The 27699-nt window shown below is 41.9% G+C and overlaps 7 non-coding genes across 7 annotated transcripts; 3 read left to right on the forward strand and 4 right to left on the reverse strand.

Annotated features, from left to right (window-relative positions):
• The first annotated feature begins 824 nt into the window (after positions 1 to 824).
• On the forward strand, positions 825 to 897 carry trnar-ccu (transfer RNA arginine (anticodon CCU)). The gene has a single exon. It is a non-coding gene; the product is annotated as a tRNA-Arg (tRNA).
• A 4754-nt stretch (positions 898 to 5651) lies between these two features.
• trnar-ucg (transfer RNA arginine (anticodon UCG)) lies at positions 5652 to 5724 on the forward strand. The gene has a single exon. It is a non-coding gene; the product is annotated as a tRNA-Arg (tRNA).
• A 1546-nt stretch (positions 5725 to 7270) lies between these two features.
• Positions 7271 to 7352, reverse strand: trnas-uga (transfer RNA serine (anticodon UGA)). Its single transcript has one exon. It is a non-coding gene; the product is annotated as a tRNA-Ser (tRNA).
• Positions 7353 to 8887: 1535 nt separating this feature from the next.
• On the reverse strand, positions 8888 to 8961 carry trnan-guu (transfer RNA asparagine (anticodon GUU)). Its single transcript has one exon. It is a non-coding gene; the product is annotated as a tRNA-Asn (tRNA).
• Positions 8962 to 10135: 1174 nt separating this feature from the next.
• On the forward strand, positions 10136 to 10208 carry trnar-ucg (transfer RNA arginine (anticodon UCG)). Its single transcript has one exon. It is a non-coding gene; the product is annotated as a tRNA-Arg (tRNA).
• Positions 10209 to 18302: 8094 nt separating this feature from the next.
• Positions 18303 to 18384, reverse strand: trnas-cga (transfer RNA serine (anticodon CGA)). The gene has a single exon. It is a non-coding gene; the product is annotated as a tRNA-Ser (tRNA).
• A 975-nt stretch (positions 18385 to 19359) lies between these two features.
• Positions 19360 to 19441, reverse strand: trnas-acu (transfer RNA serine (anticodon ACU)). Its single transcript has one exon. It is a non-coding gene; the product is annotated as a tRNA-Ser (tRNA).
• Positions 19442 to 27699: the final 8258 nt, after the last annotated feature.

Below are 27699 nucleotides of genomic sequence, written 5' to 3' on the forward strand. Positions count from 1 at the left end.
CACGTGATTGATTCCATGTGCATCTGGGGTTCATTTATTTATTTACATTTAATTCAAGGGAAAGGCTTGGGTCAGTTTCAGACGGCCTCCAACAGCGAGATTCAAGCGCCCCACCTTCAGCCCAATCTGCGCCGCCAGAACGCCAACGGCTCCTCTGCTCTCCGGGGTGCGGTTGTGACCCCGTAACCTAAAGTGTTGGTGGCAGACAAATGGAGACTAACAGGTGACATCCTAGGACATGACTACGTTGTGACACTCGGTGGGGATGGTGACCATTGCTTGGAAAAGAGTGCGAGGCCCCTTTAGAAAAACATTTTGTTAACAGGCATTCTGCCTCAGCCTAAACACCTATAGCTTGCAAAGCGCATGCTATTAGACAGGCACCTCTGCAAGACCTTAAGAGTCTCTTAAACTAGTGATAGTAAGGTGTTCCCAATGGGCGATGTTCGGCTTTCAAATCATCTCTCCGTGGAAGCGCCGAGATGCAACTGTTTAAGGTTTAGAAGCAGCTGACTGTTTCACTACCTAGCTGATCACTGTTTGTCAGGGAGCTCAGAGGTGAAAAGCCTGTCTGAGAGACAATTCGCCGTCGATCAGTTCAATATGTTCCGTACCAGCTCGGCGCACCTGAGATCATCTTGGTAGCCGTGTAGCTCAGATGAGTGAGAGCGTGTGTGTGTGTACCACCGTGATTGGATGCCGGTCCTTCTCAGGTCACAGTAAACCTTCTGCTGCCTAACTTCCCTAATTTTGGGGATCCCTTTGAAAAAGCAAAGGAAAAAAAAAACTGGCTCTTCATCAGCGTGATCGACCCCACTCAGTGTGCCCCAGTGGCCTAATGGATAAGGCACTGGCTTCCTAAGCCAGGGATTGTGGGTTTGAGTCCCATCTGGGGTGCTCCTGTCCCTTTTTGAGTGTACAAATGTCCTTGTGATTTGTGAAGCTGCAACCCCACCTTACTCAGTGAGCGTCTCTGCTTTTCTCTCAGTTGGGAGAAAAACTTTTGTAAACAGCCCTTCGGAATGATGTGGATTTCTGCATGAATGGCTCCTAACATGTGATCTTATCTTTATCTAAGTCATAATAATTAATAAAGAGAGTCTGATTTCACAAACAACACACGCCCAACATTTGACATTGCTGTTTCTTTATTGACCAAATGGTTTAAACAATCAAGGTCATTGATGGAAAAAGTATGTGAACCCTTATATTAAGGAGCTAGTGGAACCTCCTTTATTGACAAAAACCTCAACATCCAACAAACCTCAGCATCCGCCATGCTTCCCAGGTGGGATGAGGTTTTGGAGTTGGTATGCAGAGTTTTGTTATCTCCAAACATAATGCTGTGCACATTTACCAACAAGTTCAACTTTTGTCACGTCTGTCCACAGAACATTGTTCCAGGAGTTGCTGTGGAACATCCATGTGGTCTTTAGCAAACTTGAGAGGGGCAGTGGTGTTTTTTTTGGGGGGGAGAGCAGTAGTTTCCTCCGTGGTGACCTCGCATGATCACCACTCCTGTTCAGATTTCTTCTTATGGTGGACTCATGAGCACAGACGTAAGACAAAGTCAACCACCTGTTCGCTAGATCCCATCCCCACTCAGCTAGTCAAAGATTCCCCTGAAGGACTGGCAGGACCTATAATTAGTATGATGAATGCATCGCTTGCGTCAGGCGTTGTACCTGATCAATTTAAGGTAGCGGTTGTTAGACCGCTCCTTAAGAAGTCAAATTTGGATCCACAAGTTCTTAACAACTACAGGCCTGTCTCAAAGGTCCCATTTCAATCTAAAAGTTTTGAGAGAATAGTTGTTGCCCAATGTCAATCGTATCTGGATTCAAATAATATACTTGAGAAATTTCAGTCTGCTTTCTGAAACTGCATTAACGAGAGTCGTAAATGATATTCTCTTAGCTACTGATGTGGGGAATGCAACAGTGCTTGTGCTTCTAGATCTTAGAGCTGCCTTTGACACGGTTGACCTCTCTGTTTTGTTACACAGGCTTGAGTTTGAGGTTGGCTTATCTGGAACCGTCCTTCAGTGGTTTACTTCACATTTTACTCATCGTTTTCATTATGTTCAAATATCTAATAATTGTACTGCTTCATCAACGTCACCAGTTCAATTTGGGGTACCAGACGGATCAGTGCCGGGGCCAATATTGCTCTCTCTCTACATGCTGCTGCTAGGTAGGATAATACGAAAAAATAATATGAACTTTCATTCATATGCTGATGACACTCAAATAAACATTTTGTTCACACCAAACGACAACTTTTCTATTATCACTTTAGTTAAATGCATTAATGAAGGAAAGACTTGGATGTGTGAAAACTTTTTGTTACTCAACTCTGAGAAAACTGAGGATCTGTTGATCGGAGGCAACAATACTGATAGGACTACTATAACTTCAGCACTTAACTCAGAGGATTTAAACATTTGCCTCAAAGAGACAGCACGTAACCTAAGTGGCATATTAGACACAAGGCTCTTAACAACTTGCATTGTTAAGTGCCTTGAGACAACCTTGTTGTGAAAGGTGCTATATAGAAATATATTGATTTGAACTGAATTGACAATGTAAAATGTTGTGTGTGTTGTTTGTTAAACAAGACTGTCTTTATTTATCAAAAAATAAAAGGAATTTGCTAGGAATGCAAACGTTAGGTTGCGCTTCTTCATGCTGCATCGTCGGCATGAGTGGAGCTTTTTAAACGTCTGTACTTACTGTGCCCCATAAGAAATCGTTTGTCCCCATTCAAAAGAGATTGTGCGATGTCCTGCAGTGTTCGCAAAGCAAACCTTTGACAGTTTGAAAAGAGGAATTTATTCTGCTTCCTGTGCGTGCAGTAGTTACAAAGTTGAACGTCTTTACACGATCTGCTGCAGTTTTCAGTGGGCGGGCTTTGTCAGAGGGCTTGGAAAAACGCACTGTGTTTCGGCTCGGGAAACATCATGAGAAGTGTCCTGCATGTTTTCTGTGTATAGCTGTCTTTTAACGCATACAGAATTCATTCGAAATCATTGATTTCTCCAATTAACAAGGTTCCCTTAAAGGATGAGTCAAAGTAACGTCTAATCGGATTAGTTTCCTTAGAGCTGGTTCAGAGTTTGCTCAAGAGTTTACCTTTCACAGATGCGCAAAGAAAAATGTTGGGGGTGCACGCTTCAAGGTGCCTTACAGCTGTAGGGAGTGATTCGAGACGATTTGTGGCGTGTGCTCGTTCCCATATACCGTACGCCCCGGGGTGCAGTGCTAAGATGAAGTACAATACCGCTTGGGCACGTAACGGCGTTACACGCAAGTGCGGGACGTGAGGCTTTTCGTTTGTTCATTTTGTTTTGCTCTGCTTTGCTTTGTTTCGTGGTCAAGAGGCGTAAGGTAAGTCGTAATCCAGGGAGAACACTGGTGGCAAACAGTCCGAGGTGAGAGGCGAGGTCCAAAGTCGAAAAGGCAGAAGGGGAGTCCAATATCCAGAATAAACGAGGTAATGGAAAAAACGCCAGGTAGAGCTCTCAAGGAGTAGACTCAATACCAGCGGGAAGCAAGTAAAGATGGTAAAAATAGCACTGCGTACCCCACGGTGGAGTGTGTGCAGGTGGGTTAACTCGTGCGGCGGCGTTTGTTAATAATCACCCTCTGCTGGTGCTGTTTAGATTGCTTAAGAGTTGGTCTTAACTGCCTGGCGGTCATGACAAGCTCCTCTTTAAGCTGTGGTTTAGTTTTGCATTCATGTGTTTCTAGAGCAGTTATTTATGGGGGTGGGTGGGTCCTTCACAGAGGCTCAGGACAAATCCCCTGCATGAAAGTCTACTGTGTGCGTTCAAACAGTCACAGGTCAAGAGCCAGGCAGGAGGACAATGGACAGATGAGCCAACGAACTAAAAATAAAAGAACAGATATGAAAAAGCCACCATCTTTTTCTTTTTGACATTTTCCGACTTTCATGCAAGCCAGGACAAAGTTGCTCGTAGCTACTTGTGGATTCAAATACTCTATCGAGTGCTTTGATGAGTTTTTGCAATTTGATTGTCGTCCTGTCAGCCTGTTTCTGTTTTTTTTTTTTCAATCTAGGGATGGAAAGTATGAGGGAAATGATGGAGCAATCAATAACCGCTCCGGAAAAATGGCAGAAAGAAATGGTCCGTCACTAAGGACATTTGTGAAGCAGAGGAGTGACATCACCACAAAGGCGACTTATTCTGCTGATCGTTTTGGTGAATAATGATTGAGGCGTGTTAAGAGAAAGGTAGCTGCGTCAGCATGCTTAGGCTGCAAAGGATAAAGCAAAGGTTTACTCCATGCTGAAAAGAGAAGAAAAGAAGCACAACGTTTCGGCTGTGGAGCCTTCTGCACCATCTTCTTTAGCGATGGTGATGATGTTTACATTGGAAAAACTGAGACACACATACTGGAGGGGCTTGAACCACCAACTTTTCAGCTCCACAGAGTCTGACAGTCTTTTGTGCGCCCTACATTTGCAGGTTTATGGTCAAAGAAAACAATCACTTGCGCTTCTTGCAGCCGGCAATCTTTTTCCACTGACAACCAAGAAATGGATTTCATCTTTCACAAGCTGTATGGATTTCTTCAAAAACAAGTTATTCCAGAAAGGAAATGAATTCTTGCATTAAACTGAACCAAGCTGTACATGTTTGTCTGAAATGAGACATTCGGCACAACAAGACACGGAGAGAGGCACCGCTGGTATTCAGACCCAGGATCGCCTGCTTACTAGGCGGGCACTTTAAGCCACTAGGGAACAGCGCCAGCGGAGCACCGCGCTTTTACAGACACTTGGACACATCTGCGTTCGGTGTGCACTTAACCTGCTCTCTGAGCCCGTTGCCTCCGTCCCATTTAATAGCAGAACTGACGCCAAGAGAAATGATGAGAAATGGCATTTATCGGGCACTTTTCATGTCCAAGGAGCTCAATGCCCTTGACACCTCCCCAAGGCGACAGAGCTGTGCATTCTTTGGCGACACCATTTTTTCTTTTGTTTAATTTCTATACTTATTGATAGAATAAAAACGATATGTCATGTACTGTAAGGGAAATGTCTCTTTTCATGGGGAAAGCTAGCACCAGCAAATGTTGTGTTTAGAAGAAGTGATTTAACATGACACGTGACCTAATTTACCGGAGCAAAAGCTCACCCAGCAAGCCCTGCTTTACTTCTACAGGAGAGAAGTACTGTAGAGTCTGCAAGATGTTCAGCTGGGTAGCTACGTCAGCATGCCTCGGCTGCAAAGGAACAAGTACTAGGTTTATTGCATGCTGAAAAGAGAAGAACGGAAACACAGCGTTTCGACTGTGAGGTCTTCTCACACCTGAAGAAGCCTCACACCTGTAAAAGGCTCCATGGTTTTCTTTCTTCTCTTTTCAACATGGAATACACCTATTGTCTGCAAGATGTGACAATTTCATGGTGTTTTGGAAGAAAACCTTTTTTCTTTGAATTCAAAATCAATCGGAATTTCAGCACGACACATCAACACTTTTTCTGTTTTAAGGAGATGATATTTTAAACCTGATAAAAATAGTAGGAAACACAAGTTTCTTGCTGTGAAAATTTAGATGGGGAAGTGTACTACTAGTAGCAGTGTAGAGCTCTCTGTGGTGGAGTGCAAGCGCATGTTCTATGGGCCAGTGGCGTAATGGATAACGCGTCTGATTTCGGATCAGAAGATTGTAGGTTCGAGTCCTGCCTGGCTCGTGAGGCTTTTAAACCTCTCAGGTTCCTCGGTAACAGGTTGCCGTCATGTATATGAACTATAGAAAAGCATTTGCCACAACCCGTAAATTAGCACGCAAGTGCGGGCTGGTGAACACAGAACTGTATGGAGATCATCTCCAGCTCCGAGCTCAATTGCAATGAAAAAACATGCAGAACAGAACTGGAGAGCAGCTGAATTTGTGCTCAGTAGGGTGGGGAGGACTCAGCATTGCTATTGTTCTAATTGGCATGAACTGCAGGGGATCTGAATCAGAACATGTCAGTCAGTTTGATCATTGCGTCAATATGTAGGCCACGTTAATACAGAATTATTACTTTGTCTGTCTCGTCTTTGTATATAGCTGAATGTCCCTGACAATTTCATGTTAGTTTTTAAGAACGACATTGGTGCTAATATATACATATATAGCATATAAGGATCACGTAAAAGTTTAGTCCATGCTGAAAAGATAAGAAAACCGCCACAACGTTTCATCTTGGAATAAATCTTTACTTGTTGTTTTGCAGCCTACCCATTCTGACCTAACTCCTCCCTTGAAATTCCCTAACAGATAAGGGTACGTAACGGCTCATGCGATGCTCAGTTGCAATTTGTCCCAAAACAAACAAGAACAGCAGCTGAGGGTTTGAGTTTGAACATGCACTGTATTAAAGCAGCTTTTATTTCCATTGATAAATGCTAGATATTCCTACAGAGATTCTCCAGGTGAGTAAGCGATTCCTGTTTCTGTTTCTATTTCTGTTTCATATATACAGTATATATATGTTACATGTGTCTCTGCAATAGTATAAATGTGTTATACACTATCAGGGGCTGCTTTTTTGTGCACCTCATCTACAACAAGGGTTTTTTTTTTCATTTATGTTTGTGGACCTTCACCATTTGAGGAAGTGAGTTAGATAATAAAGTTACAGGTATGGTGAGCAATGACTGACAAAGGCACGTACTGCGTATTCCTTACAGAAGTGTAAGCAATTTGTTCTAAAAAACACCGGCTAAAGTCCAACATCGTTAGCAATCTTATTACTTAAACAGAATTAACATCAATAAACTGTAAGGTGCTGGTACATGCGAGTAGATTTGATCTTCTATTAAACAAAAATGCAATTACAGCTCTAAAAAGGTCAACCTAGACTTCTGTAACAGATCTGTTCAGGTCATCGCTGTTTCTCTGACCTTGTGAGTCTTTGGAATTTTAAAAGTGTATTTTGCTTGCCTTTCATGTGGTCTGTGTACAAGTCACTGTGGCGTATGCGGTCCTACACAGCCTTGCTATAGACGTGACGAGCCTCCGCTATGTTGCAATGGAGAACAGGTTCAGTACGGAGCTGCCGAGAAAATTCAGCTGGAAAGCTCGTTGCAGAAAAGCATCGTTCTCTGTGTCCAGCGGCAAAGCGTCCATCGTGGGTGCTGAAGAATCGATTTCACAGGCTGTGGGTCCAGGCGATTTAGAGTGTTAAAGGTCCCAGCGAAAACGACGCTGGTCCTTTTACACGCACGCACACAACCAAATGCAAAGGACGCCGTAGTCGGCAGGATTTGAACCTGCGCGGGGAAACCCCAACGGATTTCAAGTCCGTCACCTTAACCACTCGGCCACGACTACAGCAAGCGCCGTGGCCACTGCCTTCTTGCTACAATCGAACAGGGAGTGCGAGGCGGCGGCGGCAGCGGAGGCAACTTTTTTCAAGTTCGCTCTCCGTTTAAGAAACCTTTTACGCCATACGTGCAAGCACACACACACACACCTCAGAGGACTTAAGGGTGGCTTCAAGTTGGAATGATAAAGTCTCCCCGTTCGGACATGAAAACAGAACGTTCTTAGACAGAAAGCAATCAACAACAGAGACATCTGGACGACGATTTTAGTCTCTGCACTTTGAATAGCATTTTTACTCCAGTTACAGGAGATGCACCAATGGCCCTTGACCTACGCTCTTACCAATGCCTTGAACATTCAAACAAAACAGCCCTCAAGTCCTGCGGTTTAATATAACGCTGTTACGTGTCGAGGCAGTATTTGACTCTGTCCTACCGTTGAGACACGGGGCGTATATGGAAATGAACACATGCTACGGATCGTCTCTAATCGGTCCCTACAGTTGGAAGGCTCCTTGAAGCGTGCACCCCCATCATTCATCTTTGCGCATCTGTGAAAGGTAGACTCTTGAGCAATGTTTGAGCCAGCTCTAAGGCAACTAGTGCTATTGGACAGACACCTCTGGAAGATCCTAAGAGTCTCTTAACACCACTTCCAGCAGCAAGCTTAATTGTTCGCTGGAGGTCTCCCACCCAGGTACTGACCAGGCAAAGAATCACCACTACATTGAATGAGGAAGTTAATCCTGAAATCCAATTACATATCTCAAGGTAAGACAAATCCATAAGAACATGTCTTAGTATTACTTTGTTTACATTAGTATGGCACTGAGTTGGAGCTCCTCTTTAAGCTGTGGTTTAGTTTTGCATTCATGTGTTTCTAGAGCAGTTATTTATGGGGGTGGGTGGGTCTTTCACAGAGGCTCAGGACAAATCCCCCGCCTGAAAGTCTAATGTGTGCGTTCAGACAGTCACAGGTCAAGAGCCAGGCAGGAGGACAATGGACAGAAGAGCCAACGAACTAAAAATAAAAGAACAGATATGAAAAAGCCACCATCTTTGTCTTTTTGACATTTTCCGACTTTCATGCAAGCCAGGACAAAGTTGCTCGTAGCTACTTGTGGATTCAAATACTCTATTGAGTGCTTTGATGAGTTTTTGCAATTTGATTGTTGTCCTGTCAGCCTGTTTCTGTTTTTTTTTTCAATCTAGGGATGGAAAGTATGAGGGAAATGATGGAGCAATCAATAACCGCTCCGGAAAAATGGCATAAAAAAATGGTCCGTCACTAAGGACATTTGTGAAGCAGAGGAGTGACATCACCACAAAGGCGACACATTCTGCTGATGGTTTTGGTGAATAATGATTGAGGCGCGTTAAGAGAAAGGTAGCTGTGTCAGCATGCGTAGGCTGCAAAGGATCAAGCAAAGGTTTACTCCATGCTGAAAAGAGAAGAAAAGAAGCACAACGTTTCGACTGTGGAGCCTTCTGCGCCATCATCTTTAGCGGTGATGATGTTTACATTGGAAAAACTGAGACACGCGTCCCTGGGTGGGCTTGAACCACCAACCTTTCGGTTAACAGCCGAACGCACTAACCGATTGCGCCACAGAGACTGACGGCCGCTTGTGCACCCTACATTTGCAGGTTTATGGTCAAAGAAAACAATCACTTGCGCTTCTTGCAGCCAGCAATCTTTTTCCACTGACAACCAAGAAATGGATTTCATCTTTCACAAGCTGTATGGATTTCTTCAAAAACAAGTTATTCCAGAAAGGAAATGAATTCTTGCATTAAACTGAACCAAGCTGTACATGTTTGTCTGAAATGAGACATTCGGCACAACAAGACACGGAGAGAGGCACCGCTGGTATTCAGACCCAGGATCGTTTGCTTACTAGGCAGGCACTTTAAGCCACTAGGGAACAGCGCCAGCAGAGCACCGCGCTTTTACAGACACTTGGACACATCTGCGTTCGGTGTGCACTTAACCTGCTCTCTGAGCCCGTTGCCTCCGTCCCATTTAATAGCAGAACTGACACCAAGAGAAATGATGAGAAATGGCATTTATCGGGCACTTTTCATGTCCAAGGAGCTCAATGCCCTTGACACCTCCCATTCTTTGGCGACACCATTTTTTCTTTTGTTTAATTTCTATACTTATTGATAGAATAAAAACGATATGTCATGTACTGTACGGGAAATGTCTCTTTTCATGGGAAAAGCTAGCACCAGCAAATGTTGTGTTTAGAAGAAGTGATTTAACATGACACGTGACCTAATTTACCGGAGCAAAAGCTCACCCAGCAAGCCCTGCTTTACTTCTATGGGAGAGAAGTACTGTAGAGTCTGCAAGATGTTCAGCTGGGTAGCTACGTCAGCATGCCTCGGCTGCAAAGGAACAAGTAATAGGTTTATTGCATGCTGAAAAGAGAAGAAAGGAAACACAACGTTTCGGCCGTGAGGTCTTCTCACACCTGAAGAAGCCTCACACCTGTAAAAGGCTCCATTGTTTTCTTTTTTCTCTTTTCAACATGGAATACACCTATTGTCTGCAAGATGTGACAATTTCACGGTGTTTTGGAAGAAAACGTTTTTTCTTTGAATTCAAAATCAATCGGAATTTCAGCACGACACATCAACACTTTTTCTGTTTTAAGGAGATGATATTTTAAACCTGATAAAAATAGTAGGAAACACAAGTTTCTTGCTGTGAAAATTTAGATGGGGAGGTGTACTACTAGTAGCAGTGTAGAGCTCTCTGTGGTGGAGTGCAAGCGCATGTTCTATGGGCCAGTGGCGTAATGGATAACGCGTCTGACTTCGGATCAGAAGATTGTAGGTTCGAGTCCTGCCTGGCTCGTGAGGCTTTTAAACCTCTCAGGTTCCTCGGTAACAGGTTGCCGTCATGTATATGAACTATAGAAAAGCATCTGCCACAACCCGTAAATTAGCACGCAAGTGCGGGCTGGTGAACACAGAACTGTATGGAGATCATCTCCAGCTCCGAGCTCAATTGCAATGAAAAAACATGCAGAACAGAACTGGAGAGCAGCTGATTTTGTGCTCAGTAGGGTGGGGAGGACTCAGCATTGCTATTGTTCTAATTGGCATGAACTGCAGGGGATCTGAATCAGAACATGTCAGTCAGTTTGATCATTGCGTCAATATGTAGGCCACGTTAATACAGAATTATTACTTTGTCTGTCTCGTCTTTGTATATAGCTGAATGTCCCTGACAATTTCATGTTAGTTTTTAAGAACGACATTGGTGCTAATATATACATATATAGCATATAAGGAACACGTAAAAGTTTAGTCCATGCTGAAAAGATAAGAAAACCGCCACAACGTTTCATCTTGGAATAAATCTTTACTTGTTGTTTTGCAGCCTACCCATTCTGACCTAACTCCTCCCTTGAAATTGCCAAACAGATAAGGGTACGTAACGGCTCATGCGATGCTCAGTTGCAATTTGTCCCAAAACAAACAAGAACAGCAGCTGAGGGTTTGAGTTTGAACATGCACTGTATTAAAGCAGCTTTTATTTCCATTGATAAATGCTATATATTCCTACAGAGATTCTCCAGGTGAGTAAGCGATTCCTGTTTCTGTTTCTATTTCTGTTTCATATATATATATACAGTATATATACAGTATTGTACTATTATTATATAATTCGTTACACTGTGGCTGTGTTGTGTGTGTTAAGCTGCTGTTGCACTGCAATTTCCCTCACGGGATCAATAAAGTATCTATCTATAAGAAGACATTACCAACAACGACCACAAGATGGAGATATTGTCTAGACATTACCAACAACGACCACAAGATGGAGATATTGTCCAAAGAGGCAAGAAGGGCAAATAAGGTAAAATCATTTTTTGTAAGAGATTGGTGTCAGAATGCACATCCGTATCCCAAACAGAATCTCTAGTAAAATATGATCATTTGTGAAACAGGCAAATGAGTGTCTGCTACAATATGATTGCTACAGATGCAGCCATTCAAAATGTGCGGGCGATACTGCATTATTTTCCGGTACGCTGTACGCAGTCTACCGCGAGTTATCGGTAAATACCGCGAGTTACCGGTAAATACCGCTAGCAAAATAATAGTATCCGGAATTTCCGCAAGGTGGAGCTAATAAAGCTCAACTTCTCATGTTTGAGCTGTAGCCATCAAAGTCTTTAATGAAGATATTACTAATAGTATTAATAATAAATGACCTTGGACAAGCTGTAAACTCAAAGTATTGCCCTGGTCCACATTATTTTTTTCACTGACCTTCTTTGTAAAAGTAACACCACAGCATTTCGCAATCACGCATTTTTTTCCAATAATGCAAAGTACAGTAATTTTTGAGAATCGATTCACCATGCCTTTCACATGCTCATAAAAGAGATTGATTTAGGAACATAAACATATTACCGTATGCAAACTGTACTGTATACAGTTTGTATATGTATATGTATATGTATATTTAATGTCTTAACTGTGCCCGTTTAAGTATTGAATATTTATATGGAATTTTACCACTGAAGGGAAATCTTAGTGCCTGAGCATAAAAAGAATAGGAGCGTAATGCAACGCGTGTGAAGGCCATAAACGATATTAATTTTGGAACATAAACATACAGTATATGGCTGGTCTCGGTACTTTAAAGAAAACATACACGAAACATGGTTTCATTATGACCAGAATCGGTCTTGAGATATTTTTAACTTGATTTACAGTATTTGAGAGGTATGTCTTGACACCGATACTACGTAAATACTCCTCACGTATATGTTTCTAGGTTTATATTATGCATTTCATACGGTCAAATTGCTTTTGAGCAACTGATAAGAAGCGCGAAACGGTATGCCCAGGGCGTTTTAGTTTTTGTTTTGTTTTAATGCAGTGCAGTGGATTGATTAGAGATATCAAGTACATACAAGTCATTTTTTAAATGTTGTAGTTCGTCTTGTAAAAATGTTACGAGTACATCATCTGTCAACAATTACACAGGTTCTGTTTCCATATTGCGGTTTTTGGTTACGTAATACTATTTTCTAATTTCACGTTGTGAATATATGATTTGGGCAAACAGAGCCGCAAAGAAGTACATTATGGGTTGTTGTTGTTTTTTTGCAGTTTTATCTAAAATAAGCGATGCTTAAACCTTTGTCTGATTCTTGTGAAACTATCCACACGACAGTTACCTAGGAGTTGACTTCAGTGATGTCACTGATGGGATGTTTCTAAAAATCCATCCTCTGTAAAACATCTTCTCTAGTTGTTCTGCATATGTATTCGCTAATGAAGCTGTGTGTCCTGAGCCTGGTTCTCTACATTTCTGTATGAACCAGCTTAGAGGGCTAAAGACAGCTTGTGTTTAAATTGAGTGTAAGGTAATTTATGCTTCTAAAGTCATGGTCAGCATTTATTATTGTACTGTGCTGTAAACTTCTTCTGTGCCTAATTACATTATTTTATAGTCGATAATGTTTCTGTAGTGCTTTTTCAGCCCTCAGCATGTGACTGCGCTGGTGGTGCTGTGGGTTAGGTTCCTGACTCCTATGTCACATGGTCTGTGGTTGAATCTCATGGAACTATGACTTTAATTTTTAACAAACATTTCTTTGAAAAAATGAAACATTTCCCTTGGTCAGAGATTAAATAAAACCTCACTCGCATCAAAACAAATTTATATTTCTAAATATCACAACATGATCGAATATACGTCTTTTTAATAACAATGAATAGTCACCTATGCGTTACAAAATAAACATTTATATTGATTTGAATCGAGTTTTGATTTAAATCGTAAACGCGTGTTTAAAGGCGATATACTGTATAAAAGCGCTGATTCTTATGGAATGTGTTTGGCCGGGGATTCAAAAAAATTATTTTTTTTAATCGCGTATCTAAGGAAAATTGCAGTATAACTTTGTTCATGCACAAACAGTGGCATGTTACATTATAATTTGGGTGTCTCCTCTTGCCAGAAAGCTCTAAATTGGATTTTGAGTGCGGTTTTTGACTTTTTCTAAATTGCAACCCATAAATAAAGCTGATACAGTTTAGACTTACTGTATTCTAAACTGTATTACAACATCACATTGGACAATGCAACGTAAATTGCAAAAATGCACTTGGAATCTGTCCAAGCCCTACTACGAAAATTATTAAAACTGCGACACTTATCATTCATCTTTAAATAAACTTTATTTTATATAGCGTTTTAAGCGAATAGGTAATTAGATTGCTCATAAACCTAATCGCTTTTTCTACATAAACACAGCGTGATTACTCTCTGAAAATGCTTTTTTCTTTATATTTAGGCTCAGATTTCAACTATAGATTGTATTATTATAAACTTTCTTGGAAAAATGTCTTTTATGTAAACCATGTTTGCTATTAATTCATTTAGGGCTAAAATACGTTCATTGTCTTCCAATCGAGTCGAGTTGACATTGGAAGCTTGCCACGCCCGGACTGTTACACCAACGCATTAGCATGTTGAAGCGATTTCATTGAGGAGGCCATCTACTAGTTAACACTGTACTTCCTACTTTGAAAACACCTGTGAAATTGGTTTAATTCGTCACAGCCAGCACTCCGGCAGAGAGGGGGGTTGTACTCGTTAATGTCTGATGACATACAAGTGGAAAGATTACAGATTTTAATCGTTTTTTTTCTGAACCAGGGAAAATCTGATCATGTTTCTCTATAACAATAATAAAAAACTTTATTTTAAATTATTTTACATATCCCGCTTGCACATCGCACGACTTTAATAAATCTATTCTTTATTAATACTAAATAAATAATACTAAAAATACTACAGCAAAGAGGTCACTTGATTTTTGGAATAATTCCAAATAGCACAATGATCCACTGGCATTCCTGAAGTCTGTTTAGTGCATAATCTTCCAAATACAATCACTAAGCAATTATAAGAATTATACCATCCTATTTCTTTGTGATGTCCTGTAAAAACTAAACCTATTTTTATAAGGCTTTTACTCAAAAGGTTTCCAAACACACAAAGCATTTGTGAAGTACTATAGTATTTCTAAAGGTTACTGGTACAACATCAATCATTAAAGCTTAACAATAAAGTTTAGATTGCTGACTATGGACTAACTACATTAACTAACTGCAATGCAACATTATACATTTTACAAGAATATCTGGTTGAATTCTTGCATTTGTAGCCAATTTAATGCGAGAGAAATAAGCCAATTTAATTATTTCACAAAAAATAATGTAATATAAAATGGATGTTTTTAACTTTATTGTAGTGTTTTAGAAACTAATATGTCTTCAAAAATGGTTGTTTTTCACTCCTAGGAATGAAAGCTGTTGTTATATGATGTTTATTTTCAAATTTGGAAAAATCAAAGGATTCTAGCTTTCTCCCCTTGCAGGCATCGGACACAGAGAACCTCATGGTTTTCCTAAAAATCATTTTTTATGTTCCCTGGTGTTCCAAACTTAGTTTTAATTTGTTATTATGTTAAAAACAGGGTAATAAATTTCTAATTGGACTATAAATAATGTCATATTGTCTGCTATAAAACTGATGTTTTCAACTCTATTGTAGAGATTCTAGAATCATCTAATAGAGAATTGAAATAAAAAAAGGGCATAAGAAAACATTACCAACAACGACCACAAGATGGAGATATTGTCTAGACATTACCAACAACGACCACAAGATGGAGATATTGTCCAAAAAGGCAAGAAGGGCAAAGCCGCGATAAGGTAAAATCATTTTTTGAAAGAGATTGCTGTCAGAATGCACAACTGAATCCCAAACAGAATCTCTAGTCAAATATGATCATTTGTGAAACAGGCAAATGAGTCTCTCAGGTGCCCATTGCTCATTTTCAGACACATTTATGCAATACTTTCACCATGCGTTGAGCAATAGGGATTAAAGATACCAGAGGTAAGGTTTAAAAGTGATTCTGAGGTGCAACACATCAGCAATACAGCTAGGCATCTGAAATGCGGGGTTTGAGAGCCCTTCAGGGAACACCGTACCCTAAAGGTACCAGAAGTCCAGTAGTATAAGCATTAAGTCACTGTCACCCCTGTTACAATGTGATTGCTACATATCTTCATTTCTTTGGTTTTTAAGGAGTAAGAGTGCAGGGGGTCTAAATCTGCGATCCAGTGTGTTGAAGTATTTCACAACATTACCTGTAGCCCGTATGGAAATAAATACTAATTCTGATTATTGCCCTGGGCATGTACCAATAAATCACTGAGCATATATATATATATCACTGTGTTGAAGCTAGAGACCTGTATGTAATATTATGGTGCTAAAATGTCATTTTCACATATATTAATGTAATAAATGATTGCTTATGCTTTATAAACAAATCTAATTAAAATAAATGATTAAGTTTTGTATTTATCTTGTACCATAGAACATGATTTTCTTTGTATTTCAAGCCCACAAAGTGTCCAAATGACGCACTACATGATATAAGGAAGATTATCACATGCATATCGGTATTATCTTTCTTATGAAAATGCATTCCTTTCATTACCTTTTACTTTTTAAAATGAACTCAAATTGTGTATAATGTAATAATTTAAGTAGAAGTGCTTCACTGCTCTATGCCGTCTGGAAATAAATCCTCAGACTACTTACTGCCCTGGGCATGTACCAATAAATTACAGGAGCACATCTATATATCACTGCGTTGAAGCAGGAGACACACAATCACTGCAAACACATCCTAAATACAGTGTTCTAGCACCTTTGACCTCATCCAGAACATATCATTTCTTGAAAGGGATTGCTGTCCGAATGCGCATCTGAATCCCAAACAGAATCTCTAGTAAAATACGATCATTTGTGAAACAGGCAAATGACTGTCTCAGGGGCCCATTCCTCATTCTCAAGACACATGTATGCAGTACGTACACCATGCATTGAGCAATAGGGATTAAAGACACCACAGCTAAGGTTAGAAGTCATTCTGACTATATTCTAAAATATTGGACTCATATTCTTATGATGGCAGACATGATGCTGCGTTTAAAACCGGGGTTAATGGACATTATATGACTGTCAATTCTGTTTTGTTTTGGAGACTCTTGGCTGCCTATATGGTACACTGCAGCGTGAAGGAATTATTTTCCAAAACTGTGTCAGCTCAAAAGTTGTAAGAGAACCTCTCCAGCTGCTTTAACTCTCTTCATTTTTGTCATTTAATTGTCTGTCGGCACTATGTGGCAGCGTTGCATGACAACCCCTCTCACCACGGAAAGGAACCTAACAGCTTTGGTAAGAGAGGAGAAAAGGACCTGGCCAGTAAGGGGCACGAACCCGTGACTTTGGCGTTATTAGCACCATGCTCTAACCGGCCTCACGACAGTGGTTCTCTCTGTGCTGCAAAAAATCGAACTCAGGGAATTTCTTTTGCCCTCCTTTGAATAGAAAGCCGTGTAATTCAGTGTACGGGCTTTCTCATGCAGTTTCATGGTTCTTGTAACCCAAATCCTACACTGGCCTGAAGTGCCCCCCATTTCACAGAATTTTTCAGCTGATTTAAAATGTACCTAAAGGAGAAGCATTATTGAAGACGATCAATTACCAAGAGCTTTTGTCAAAGGTTTTGGTGGTCATTTTTAATGACCACAGAGCGATGTGACCTCGGTTTTACATCTCATCCAAAAGACAGCGCCCTTTTACAACACAGTGTCTCCGTCACTATGCTGGGGCATTGGGACCTGCACAGACCTCAGGGTGAGCGCCCCCCCGCCGGCACCATTAACACCGCTTCCAGCTGGAAGCTTTGTTTTTCCCTGTAGCTCACCCTCATCCGGGTACTGACCTGGCTCACACCTGCTTAGCTTCAGTGGGTTTTCAGTTGCGAGTTGCAAGGGGATGCAAGTGATGGAGCAGCTAGCTGCAAAAGCCACTGCATTGGCCGGGAATCAAAGCCGAGCCTCCCGCGTGGCAGGCGAGAATTCTACCACTGAACCACCAATGCTCAGTGCCTGGGCCTTCAAAAAAGACGCTTTTTTGGTGCTCTGTGCAAAAAGCGTCGACATCTGCTTCCAGCTGTAAAATGCCATTCGCGGACGCTGAAGAACTTATTTGCAAGGGAGCGGGTACAAGCAATTTGGCATTTTAAAACCACCAGGAACACCGAACAGGCGCGCTTCTTTGCTTGCGCCGAAACACGACAGGAGGTGGACAACGTAGTCGGCAGGATTCGAACCTCTTTCTGTCTATTATATACTAAATGTTCTCTTGTCTGTCTCTTGTTTGTATAGAACTGAATGTCCCTGACAATGTACTGTTAGTTTTAATTGAAGAACGGCATTTGTGTTCAAATATATCAGACAAGTTTACGTAACTGCTCATGCGACACTCAGTTGTAATTAGTCAAGAAATAAAGTCGAACAACAGCTGCGGGTTTGATTCTGAACGTATCAGATTGCAGCACCTTTTACTTCCATTGACAAATGATAGAGATTCGAAGAGAGATCCTTCAGACCAGCAAGCAAACCCACGGCTATTTCGGTTTTCTATCTAGGCAACGTTGGTGTCTGCAATAGCATACATGAAAGCGTGATGCAATTTCTGTGGCTAAATTTGTTGCACGTCATGCACAGTAAGAGTGTTTCTAACACCAAATAAAAAGTCAACAATTAGCGATCACGCCTTCTCCTCAGTTAACCCACTGAAACCCTTGCTGTTAACAGTTCTTTAATGCATGCTTTACGAGCACCTACATATTGTGTCGGTTCTTTCAGTTTTATTCATTAGGTTTTCAAAGGCATAAGTAGAACACCAGAGGTGTGAACGCAAGATGTGTGGTTATCTGAAGAACTCATTTCCATGGCAGCGGGGCCAAGCTATTTAGTGTTTTTATAGTACCAGGGAAGGAGAAGCGGCACTTCACCTTTGCCGCGCAGGCACAAGGAGACGTGCGGCAGACGCCGTAGTCGGCAAGATTTGAACCTGCATGGGGAGTCCCCAACGGATTTCGAGTCCATCGCCTTAACCACTCGGCCACGACTACAGCGAGTTCACCATCGCCGCATTCCTCCTTTAATCTAACACGGAGTGCGACGTGGCTGCGGAAACCTTTTCAAAGTCGCTCTCCGTTAAAAAAAAATAATACCTTTGACAAAATACGTGCCGGCAGACAGACACGCCTCAGAGGGTTTAAGGCTGGCTTCACGTTCAAATGATAAAGTCTCACCGTCCGGATGTCAAAATGCAACTTTGGCAGACAGAAAAAAAACATCAACAAACCACAAATGTGGACAAGGATTTTACAAGCTGCACCACACTGCACTTTCAAAAGCATTTACATTCGTGTTAGACGCAGGAATTGTCCTTGTTTTGCGCGCTTACGAACGCCATACAAATAAAACAGGTCTACGGGTCTGAAACCTGCTCCACGGAAAACAGTTCTGTTGCGCTTTTGATCAAAGGGAGATTCTCTGTTCTTACTTTTTCATGACATAACACCCAAAGGGGCTTCTTTGGAGCTGGATTCCAACCAGCATCCTAAAGTTTCTTGGTCGTATCCTTTACAGTCCTCTGTTCGGTCGACATGGAACAGAAGGGGGCAGCTTTCCTCACACATACAGTGCAGTTCTGCATCAGACCTCTAACTCGTTTCCTTAGCTTGGATTTAAGCCACGAAGCAGGCTTCTACTGTATAAACGTCTAGAGGAATCACAAACTATTTGAGAGGCCATCATCCCAGGGGGAACTGACAAAGTCTATCCCTAAACACCTAGCGCAGTCTCTCGAGAGACTGTCAAAAATCACTTTCTCCGTTTGTGCTGCAAGTAAGTGAAAATGCGGTCTCAACCCAGAGCCACTTGGCAGCAGCGGCACGTAAATACTGTTACTGCCACTGCTCGATACCGACGTTAGCCTACTATACCATGTTCAGCCACCGCTAGAAAATGTACAGCTCTAGTACTGGAGCAAACAGAAGGAGGGCCAACATCTAACAGACACACGTGTCAGACATAGAGAGCGCCGAGGATGGGATTCGAACCCATGCGTGCAGAGCACAATGGATTAGTAGTCCATCGCCTTAACCACTCGGCCACCTCGTCAATGAAACTGGGCTGTCCAGACACGGGTTGGCACGCTCCAGATGATCTTTTTCTTTTTTTTCCCTCGTACTCGAGGGTCCTTTTCCTGTTCCACATGCGATTTCAACATTTTCCTTGGGAGATGTCAAGCCAGCAAGCCACTGCTGTGGTTCAGTGGCCAGTGTGGAGTTCAGTGGCCCTGTTGTACACAGAAAGCACATTGAGCTCCTTGGACATGAAAAGTTCCAGATAAAAGCCATTTGTCATCCTTTCTCTTGGTGTCGATGTTGCTATTGTATGTAAAGGTGGCAACTTGCTCAGCGAGCAGGCGGAGCACACACCGAATGCAGATGTGTCTGAGTGGTGTGTCCAAGTGGCTGCAAAAAAACAGTACTCCCAGGGCGCCGTGGTTTAGTTGGTTAAAGCGCCTGTCTAGTAAACAAGAAATCCTGGGTCCGAATCCCACCGGTGCCTTTTTTTGTGCTGTGTTCTCGAACAGAACTGGTCATTATGGACAACCGCATACGCCTAGACTTAATTAAATGCAAGTATTCATTTCCTGTCTTGAACGACTTGTTTTTCTTAAAATGGATGCAACTTGCAAAACATGAAATACAAACCTCGCTAATCAGCGCTCGCGGCTGGCAAAAAAAAAAGAAGTCAGCAATGTTTTTTTTCTTTAACCTTAACCCTGCTAATGGAGAAGAGTTAAACGACCGAGTCTATGCAGCTTAAACGGTGCTCACGTCGGGTTCTTAGCTGAAAGGGTGATAAATCCCGCTCACCCCAGTCCTTAATCTTTTAAAAGGATACAAAATTGAACCTAGTCGCCACATCACATACATCCTGTTCAACGATAAAAAGGTGACATCTATCCTCGATCCAGAGTAAATCCCACGTTGAGGGCATATTTTTTTCCACTTTACCATGAGTCGGGCTCGGCTGCACAGAGGCGAGAGCAGAGCAATGAGGTCACGGGGACAGGAGAGCCACACGCTGGCGGTTTAAACACGCGGAAGAAAACTGAGGGATCCACAGTATGTGGACCCTCCGTGCGCCATCAGTCCGCACTCCGGACTCTGAATCCTGCCATCCGAGTTAAGATCTCGGCGGAACCTGAGGCGCAGTTCTTTCTTAAAACGTAATCTGGTGAGCATTTCTAGAATCGTACTTGTATAGATGCAGCCTTTAATGTGTTGCTAGGTTAAAATTGATGACTTCTTGAACTTCAGTAGGCAACTGCCCTCTTGATTTTGGATTTAATTTCTTTATTACAGGGGCGCTTTTTTGAAGACCGAGTCATGTTCAGGTACTTTGCTTGATGGAGGAAGCATATTTCGGACTCTGTGATCTGCTCACCTGGAAAGGTCTGCTGTACTACTACAAGAGAGAAGTAGAGTCTGGAAGAATGGACAATTTTATGATGCTTTGGAAGATAATGTTTTTTTTTTTCTTTGAAATTGAAATGAATCAGAATATCAGTGCAAAAGACAAACTCTTGGTTTGGTTTAAAGAGATATGGTTTTAAAACAGACAAAATGTAGAAAACAGGTGTTTCTCACTTTTGGAAGAGAATGGACCGGGGGTAATATTTTACAAGTTATATAATAGTAAAATATTATATAATAGGGGTAATAGTCGCGAGGGGCTTCAGCTTTTTCGTGCTTAATATGGTGCGCTGTGGCCACGGCAGATATGGGATCTATAAAAGCCGAAAATTCTCCGATCATTGCCTGACACAGCTCCTCAAAGCTATTACAGACCTCAGGTCCTTGTCTAGACATCCACTCGTGGACCGCTCGGCTGGTAGTTTTCCTTACTAACATAGCCTTTTCCTGTTCGGACGCTTCGGGCATAAACTGCAAAGTATATCTCAGCTCATCAATGTAGGTCTCCACATTATTCCCTGACACTGTCGGGTCAAACCTTTCTACATCTTTGGCTAACTGCCTCAGGGAGTGGAGGTTAATTTTTACAGTTTCTCCGTGGGCAGGGAGACGGCCGTGATCAGGAGCAGGGGGTCTATGCCTGAATTGAATCGCCCTTGCGTCTCGCGCAGGACTCGGCGATCTCCCCCATGCCGATCCGACCACAGACCCTGGCCGGGAGAAACCTCCTGGGTGAGCGCTCCGGGCTGCTAGGTGGGCTGGCATGTAAGTGGGATCTAGCCTGTTTTGCTTCCAGTACGGCAGCATCTAACTCCTTTTGCCTTTCCTGGCTGAGCTCATTTAAACTCTCAATTTCTTCTTCTTTTTCTTTCAAGCTCGCTTCTAGGTCTCTCCTAGCTACCTCAGCCGCAGTTTCTCTAGCAGACAGGTCATCTAATTTACCTAAAACTTCCCTGAGTCTGTCTTCACTTTCCTCACTTTTCACTCTCTTTTCTCTGATTATATCCAACAACTCAACTCGCTCCGCCTTATATCTTTCTAGCTTTCCCTGAAGCGTTTGAAACTTTGTCAGCTCGGACAAAGACAGTTCCAGCTGTTTAGCTAGATTTAAGGCGAAACTAGATAGGACCTGAACTGCGTTCACAGACCCTCCTGTGTTAAGCTGGTTCGCTACCTTAGCTACTAAATCTACTTGCAGCTTCTCAATATCATCAAAGTTCAACTTTTCGATACCGCTCCAGTAACCAGGATTGTCGTCGCTAGAAATAGTACTTATAAGCGACTCCACTTCAGACATTTTAGCAGCCATTGTCATTACGTCAGAGAAACTTTAAGAGTATTACTTTTTTTCCTTTTACCAAAATACAGTATGGAATCTAAACACCCGAGCAGATGGATTTCCAATCAGCACACGTTACACTAAACGCTAGAAAACAGGGGGATTTCTTTACGCAGTTATCAGCACACCCGGTATTCGCGTATAAAAGCCACGGTGCTGTGCTGAACTTGAACTCACAGCAACATCAGTTATTCTGTGCGATTGAGTCTCATTTCATTCTAAACTCGCCCACCCAGGGACGCCATTAAATGTAGTGGTTTGATGGGTTTACTGAGACACTTATTAATTGTAGCAGTAATCACGAGGTTGTTCGTTGGGGCTTTTAGAAAATCAATCGCCAGAACAACTAACAACGCACACACACGGGTTCAATACACGAGATACATTTATTAATATAAATTGTGCACCAAACATATACTAGTCTGCCTGGATACGAGCGGCAGACCTTACTGTGAGGGTTATCAATATACAAGATATATAATCTCGAAGAGATGCAAACACAAAGAGATACACAACAGAGAATATATGTCAATATATATCGTTCGGTTACCAAATCGCTAATCAGTGTTATTACCCATTGTTACTCTAAACTCGGAAGTAAATACATTACTCATGAATTAAATTGATAACAACTTGTGTTGAGGTACAATTGAATTCTCGAGACGCAATGTAGAACATGGGGTTAACTTATCCACTGTGTATGGATTTGGAATTTCCCGGCACGAACACCAAACCAGCTGACAAGCTCTGTTGCAGCCTCTGTTCCAGCGGTTGTCCAATGGGCGTTGTGTCGGCGTCCTCTGGCTACCAGCCAACCAGTCAAGGTGCAGCTCGGAGTAGGACGGGCGGAGGAATCTGACTGCGGCGCGCAGGGCAGTCGTTGCTCCGAGGGGATCTACCAGCAGTCCGGCTGGCTAGTAGAAAGTCTCTATGCACAGAGTGTGACCGCGAGTCCTCACAAGTCACTCTTTTGCCTGGGAAGAAACTGGTTCGTTCCCGGTCCAGCGCTGCTTCTGAATAAGCTATTCAGGTTGTCGACGAGGGTCCAACTGTAGGCTGCCGTTGATCAAACGGAGCATTCACGTTAGTAGAATTCTGAGTACGTACGGGATGCTTGGCCTCGCGCTTAGAACAAAGTCCAAGTCCCTATGCAGACAACAGCAGTTGTCACGTGATTGTCTCTGAGGATGCGCGAAAATGGCCAAGGAGAGCCCCGATCTGAGCTTGCGCTCCCTTTTTGACCAAGACACAGATGTGTGCTGATTGGTTGAGAGTTTGGCGGGCATTGGAGACCCACGTGGTATTACCACGCCCTGCCAGTCCCTGATTGGTTGGTCAAGGTGAGATATAAGTCACTTACTCTTGACACTTAAGAATGCAGTCCAGATGTCCATTCAGCATTCCCTAGACAGATAGGCGCCAATGGATGACCATTGATCATGATAGCCAGGCTTAGCTAAGTGCATCCCTGTCTGGGAGCTGTTCCCTATCAAAAGAAAACAACTTAAATCAGTCTGCATGAATACTTTCTCTGTGGCTGCACCACAGAGATGGGGGGTGAGATGGGGCTTCATTTAGGACAGCATACCAACGCTTAATTCTGTCTTATTAACAAGCATTGCCGCTACACTTGTATCCCAACTTTTGCAACTCGCAACTGAAAACCCACTGAAGCTAAGCAGGTGTGAGCCAGGTCAGTACCAGGATGAGGGTGAGCTACAGGGAAAAACAAAGCTTCCAGCTGGAAGTGGTGTTAATGGGCGCTCACTCTGAGGTCTGTACGGGTCCCAATGTCCCAATATAGTGACGGAGAAGCTGTGTTGGAAAAAGGGCGCTGTCTTTTGGATGAGATGTAAAACCGAGGTCATAGTGCTCTGTGGTCATTAAAAATGACCACCAAAACCTTTGACAAAAGCTCTTGGTAATTGATGGTCTTCAATAATGCTTCTCCTTTAGGTACATTTTAAATCAGCTGAAAAATGCTGTGAAATGGGGGGGCACTTCAGGCCAGTGTAGGATTTGGGTTACAAGAACTATGAAACTGCACGAGAAAGCCCGTACACTGAATTACACGGCTTTCTATTCAAAGGACAAAAGAAATTCCCTGAGCTTGATTTTTTGCAGCACAGAGAGGACCACTGTTGTGAGGTCGGTTAGCTCAGTTGGTTAGATGGTGGTGCTAGTAACGCCAAGGTTGTGGGTTTGAGCCGCGTACGGGCCAGGTCCTTTTCTCCTCTCTTACCAAAGCTGTTAGGTTCCTTTCCGTGGTGAGATGGGTTGTCATGCAACGCTGCCACATAGCGCCGACAGACAAGAGTGTTGCGGGAGAAGAGAAATGTGTTTGAAGATTTAAGAGTGTCTTAGGTGCAGCCAAAATCAAGTGTCACAAATGCAAGTGGTTGGATTTCCATTGTTTAATATGGTAAAAATAAGCGGAAGTAATCTGCCGGTCCGGCACAGTCTGCCATGCTTTTGTCATTTACTGTAAAGTGGTATTGAACTGGGTGTCGAACTGGAGCCTCACCATTTGCATATGTGAGGCTCCAGTTATACATCGAGTGTCACATTAAATGACAAAAATGAAGAGAGTTAAAGCAGCTGGAGAGGTTTTCTTACAACTTTTGAGCTGACACAGTTTTGGAAAATGTTTCCTTCACGCTGCACTGTACAACATAGGCAGCCAAGAGTCTCCAAAACAAAACAGAATTGACAGATAGGAGAAAATTCCCACTCGTCCTGAAGTTCCCAAAATCAAGCACTGAGCGTAAACAAAGTGTCTAAGTAGCGTGGGAATGCTAACCCTAACCCTAGCGTAAAAAGATGAGTCAAAGTAACGTCTAATCGGATTAGTTTCCTTAGAGCTGGTTCAGAGTTTGCTGAAGAGTTTACCCAGTGGGCACTGATTCGTCGAATATACGTATATTCACGGCGAAAATACGGCTATACGTATATATACGTCGCCTCGACGTATAATCAAAGTCGAATTGCAACCGTAAAATCGACGACATTAATAAACGCATATATAACGTCGAAAACACATCTAACACAGTGCCTGAGGCTTTTTACTGTATGTATCGTGTGTGCCGCAACTAGGAGTATACGGCACTCTGCACAGTGTACGAAGTAAATTATTTTCGCAGTAATTAATTTACACGTGTATAATAAATATAGTAAATATAATAAATTAATTACTGCGAAAATTACTTCGTACACTGTGCAGAGTGCCGTATACTCCTAGGTAAGTTAGGTACATCTTTTTGCCCAAAACTGAAGGGGCGACATTCCTCCCTCCCCCCGTGATGCCAGGCCTGTCCCCATCCTATTCCATAATGTCATTATACTGTATATAATACCATACAACAGTGACCGATCCTTACTAACTGCATGCGTTAAAATTGCACATCAGCTCATAGCAGGGGGCACATAGCCGCGATGTATTATCAATGTTAAATTTCAACCATAATATCGACAACATTAATAAACGCATACGTTGAGAAAATATCGAACCCAGCATATTTTCCGGTTATATACCACAATGCATTGCTAGTATTCGTTGGTCACCATTTTGGACACGTTTTTCAAACGTAGAAGTATATCCGCAAATATCTCAGCAATCCTCTTTTGACGAGTAAGTATGAACAATAATAATACTATCTGAATACATACAGATCTTTCTTAATATTATTTTGATTAAAATAGTAAGTGAATAAGCAAAAAATGGCACATAAAAATAGTGGAGCTTTTTAAACGTCTGTACTTACTGCGCCCCATAAGAAATCGTTTGTCCCCATTCAAAAGAGGTTGTGCGATGTCCTGCAGCGTTCGCAAAGCAAACCTTTGACAGTTTGAAAAGAGGAATTTATTCTGCTTCCTGTGCGTGCAGTAGTTACAAAGTTGAACGTCTTTACACGATCTGCTGCAGTTTTCAGTGGGCGGGCGTTGTCAAATGGCTTGGAAAAACGCACTGTGTTTCGGCTCGGCAAACATTGTGAGCAGTGTCCTGCATGTTTTCTGTGTATAGCTGTCTTTTAACGCATACAGAATTCATTCGAAATGGGGAATGGTGTGAATGGGGAAGATGACACTAAATCGTTTTGCCGTTTCTCTATTCTTATTCTATGTTGTACTTTCAAACTTTGGGTACTCTTTAATTAGGACAGACTTTATTGCTCAACTTCTATGATGCAAGCCAAATTTTATACATTTATTTCAGCTTTGAGCTTAGTAAACCGTTCATTTTTTAGATTATACTAAAGAAGATATTAATCATCATTAATTTGGGAAGTAATATTATATAATTTTCTCCTAGCTGCGGTGCTGAAGTCCCGCCCTAAATCAGCAGAAAAAGAAATAAAGGAGCACGCAATGTGTTACTTGAAGAATGCATATGCAAGGCAGGGGGCCAGGAGATCTGGACACTGAAAATACTAGGTTTTTGGTTCTAACTGTTAGGACAATTACACAGGGTTTGCAAATAGTGGACAAAAATCGTCTTAACTTCCATTGTAATATTTTTTTTCTTGGAAATATAGAAGTTGTACATTTTAAAATGTATATTTGAATCAAAATGTGGTTTTGAGTTAGTGTGTTAATGTAATTAGTTTGTGTTTGCCGTTACTATACTGTATATTGCCATATTACCAGAATTTGTAGCTGAAGTTTAAGACTAGTTGTGTTTTTTATGATTATTGCCCATATGTTGATTGTTGATTGATTGTATACAATGTATAATTTGAAATACATATTTTTCAGGTGTGAATGTGTATTTTCACAATAAATTTCTAAACCAAATCATTGGGTTGATTTACTAGTTTCTACACCTGTAAAACCTAACTTTGATGTATAATAGACCTCTACCCATATACGTATAATAGACCTCTAAAGTTATCCGTATAATAGACCTCTAACCATATACATATAATAGACCTCTAAAGTTATCCGTATAATAGACCTCTACCCATATACGTATAATAGACCTCTAAAGTTATCCGTATAATAGACCTCCAACCATATACGTAGAATAGTCCTCTAAAGTTATCCGGAACTCCTACCATATATGTATAATAGTCCTCTAAATTTATCCGTATAATAGAACTCCAACCATTTACGTATAATGAACATCTAATCATAGACGTATAATTGACGTATAACAATAGACGTATATTAGAATTTCATTCTAGACGAATTGCAGACCACATTTAGACGTCTGAGGTATGCGTTTAATAGACGTATATTATACGTCTTTTGCCCACTGGGTTACGTCTCAACAGAAACGCTCTTTAGCTCTTTCAGTGTTATGCAGAGAACAGCGTCTGTCGAGATCACTTTTGAGTCAGCGCGAAACGCCGTGTGCTGTCAGTTTGATTTCATATTGCTCGTAGCGGCGCCCGGCTTTTGTCTGTCAAACGTTAGGTTGCGCTTCTTCATGCTGCATCGTCGGCATGAGTGGAGCTTTTTAAACGTCTGTACTTACTGCGCCCCATAAGAAATCGTTTGTCCCCGTTCAAAAGAGATTTTGCGATGTCCTGCAGCGTTCGCAAAGCAAACCTTTG

Source organism: Lepisosteus oculatus, unplaced genomic scaffold (genome assembly GCF_040954835.1).
Source record: "Lepisosteus oculatus isolate fLepOcu1 unplaced genomic scaffold, fLepOcu1.hap2 HAP2_SCAFFOLD_48, whole genome shotgun sequence".
Taxonomy (NCBI): domain Eukaryota; kingdom Metazoa; phylum Chordata; class Actinopteri; order Semionotiformes; family Lepisosteidae; genus Lepisosteus; species Lepisosteus oculatus.